General features: G+C 32.2%; 1 long non-coding RNA gene across 2 annotated transcripts; it reads right to left on the bottom strand.

The window, feature by feature from the left end:
• On the bottom strand, nucleotides 1–1,034 carry LOC147950459 (uncharacterized). Of its 2 annotated transcripts, XR_015596322.1 has the most exons (3): nucleotides 676–1,034; nucleotides 510–604; nucleotides 1–423 (listed from the first exon to the last, which is right to left on the bottom strand). It is a non-coding gene; the product is annotated as an uncharacterized LOC147950459 (long non-coding RNA). The 2 variants fall into 2 exon arrangements; XR_015596323.1 differs by lacking the exon at nucleotides 510–604.
• Between the last annotated feature and the right edge of the window lie 1,917 nt (nucleotides 1,035–2,951).

Below are 2,951 nucleotides of genomic sequence, written 5' to 3'. Positions count from 1 at the left end.
GTCGGAGAAAAAATCGTTTTACTTGTTCGACACCAATTTATGAATGGATCATTTCTCTGTATTGGAGTTACAAAATGCAATATACACAAATCATAAACAAAAAGAAAAGGCAATATACTCAAATCAAAAACAAAAAGAAAATGTTGAATAAAACTTAAATTTTGTTAAAATAGGTCTAAGAACTTGAATTCACGGGGAACTTTAATCGCATCTCTACCATGAACGATGCAAGCTCCTCATCTCTCAGCTTGTTCATCTCATTCTCTTTTTCCATCATCTTCTCAAGAGCTTCGATACGGTCATCTTTTTCTTGGAGGGCGCGAACAAGTTCAGGATCACGATCATATATTGTGATGAAGAAGTACGAAGTCTTTTTGCCACATTTCCTAATCCAAAGATTCGACCCTTGGTTTGTGGATTTTCCTGAAATTTAGAAAAATTAGAACAAAAAATCCTGAAATCATGTAGTATTACCGCAAACTGTTTCAACCAAAGGTTACGGTCATCACTTGGCATTGACGAGTATGTTTCATATGGTTCTTTGAGGAGTCCATACATCATCCGGTTTATAGAATTGCTAATGTCGTTTCCAGATGCCTCAAATCTACAAAATTTTGATCTGAAAAAAGAAAAAAAAAAAAAGAAATCATAAGTGTTTTAGAGTTTGAGATTTACCATGTAGCATCTCCGATGTAGTTGGGATGGAGTTTTGGGATAAGTTCTCGTCTAGGTTGAGAAACAAAATCCTCAATGGTCATTACGATAGAAGGTCAGGCAGTTGTAGGCGATCCCGAGTTTTGTGTGGAGGGGGTATGAACATTAGCCCCATAACCACTGTGTTCATCTCTGTTTTGGGGAAATCGGTTACCGCGATGTCGATATGTTTCGTAGTCCCTGTGTAAAAAGTAAGTGTAAGATCAACCATACCCATATAAATCGCCTCAAATCTCTTAATAGTAAACTTATACAAAAATCTAAACACTCAATAAAAGATCAACTCAATCGTAACAAATATATTAATTGAACATATCCGATTTTTTTATTTAGGAAAAGTTTCCTTTTACGCAATTCTTAAACATGGAAAACGCAAAATTAAAGTTATTTCAACCTAACAACTTCTTAATCTGACATAACTAACAACATTACTCTTAACATATTTCAATCCAAACATTGCAAATCCCAAATCATACATATTTGAGATAGAAAAAACTACAAATCGTTACATAGTTGAGTGGTTGTGGTGGATTTGAGAAACAAAATCTTTGAATTAGGAGAGAGAAAGAGGGAGAAACAGGAAAAAGAAGAAGTGAATCGGGTGAAGAAAAAATATTCGTGAGGAAGAAGAAGTGAATCTAGGTTGAGAATGAGAAGATTCACCGAAACGTTTTTTGTGGTTTAGAGTAAGTAAACAAAATATATTAAAACAATACTTCTCGTAAATTCCAAAAAATTTGGGAAAAAAAATTTCTCCGGTTAAATTTGTGTGTTTATCCCACGGAATCGTGACGGAATAATTTTTAATTTTTCTTTCATACCAACAGTTTCCCCGATGGATCTATGAAAAAAGTTCAAAAAACTACATATATAATTTGAAAAATATCACTCCATACTTCATAGCTTCTAAATCTGTTTCATTAAAAAAAAAAACCAATAAAAAAATAATTTGAAAATTTAGTCATTCACAACATTCAAACTCTTAAGTAACATTCTAAGTGTATTTAGAAACAATTATGATGAAATCATGTTAAATTTTAAAAATTTAACTTATAGTCATATAATAGACCAAAACTGATTGTAAGTGTTTTAAGACATAAGAAATAGTGTCTGTGAATGTATTAAGTTATAAAGTTTCATATTTCTATACCCTATATCCTAAACCCATCGAAAATCTGTCGGTAATCTGTTGGTATTTTCCCTGATGGTTTTCCGATGGAGTTTAAAACACATGTTAAATGCGTTTAAATCCTTAAACCCGAGAAAACTCTTTTGGCTGTCGGGTATCCGTCGGGAGTTCCCGACAGATTACCAACGGAATTATGAGTTTTTCAGGTTTTATATATTTAGATTTCAATTCTATTTGACAAATTCAATTGTTATGGAGTGTTTTGTTAGACCTAATATCAATGAAAACAAACATTTATGATACGTTTTGTTAGATTTCAAATTATTAAAAAATATATATTTTTAAAAAATTGAATTTTGTTGTCTAGAATCTTTATAATTTTTTTCTAAATTATTGTCAAATTCTTTTTAATTTTTTTGTTAGATCTCATCATTTATATATGTATTTATTTATTATATATATTATTGTCAAAATTAAATTATATACGTATTTTTTTATATATAATTTTTTTTGGTAGATCTAATTAAATTTATTATAAAAACTTGCATTACCATATATAGTGTTTGATCTTTTATTTATATTCAATACAATATGGTATTTCCCCCTATGGTTTTCCGACGAAGTTCTGACAAAATTGTCTAACGGACTTAATCCTGTCAGGATTCTGTCGGGATATGGTCTAGAATTCCCGACGGACCAAATCCCGTTGGTAATTCTCAACGGATTACCAACGGATTACAACGGTTCAATTTTCGTCGTATATCAGTCGAGAGTTCGTCAGAAATAGCCGACAAAATTTGGTCAGTAGAGATTTCCGTCGGAAATCGCCTTGTTTTCTTTTAATGGTTGTATGTTTTTGTTCTAGAAATCTTTAGCAAACCGCTGTAAACCGGGTATTGAGTTATGTGTACCCTTTAAGTAATTATTAAATTGAGATTAGGTCACCAATTTTACCCATCAAAGTGGTAGTGACTCGGCATGTTGTAAGGGTCTCTCACCAGGGATCGAGTAACGATATTGGTACCCCGGGAGTTTTGATCCGTCCGGGTAGTCGTCTATCACTGAGAAGCATGCCTCTTTGATGGTAGCCGAATTAAGGTAGTCTAAA

Source organism: Camelina sativa, chromosome 1 (genome assembly GCF_030686135.1).
Source record: "Camelina sativa cultivar CO46 ecotype springtype chromosome 1, ASM3068613v1".
NCBI classification, from domain to species: Eukaryota; Viridiplantae; Streptophyta; class Magnoliopsida; order Brassicales; family Brassicaceae; genus Camelina; species Camelina sativa.
Note: the sequence above shows the minus strand (reverse complement) of the source record. Positions and strands in the feature narration are given on the sequence as shown.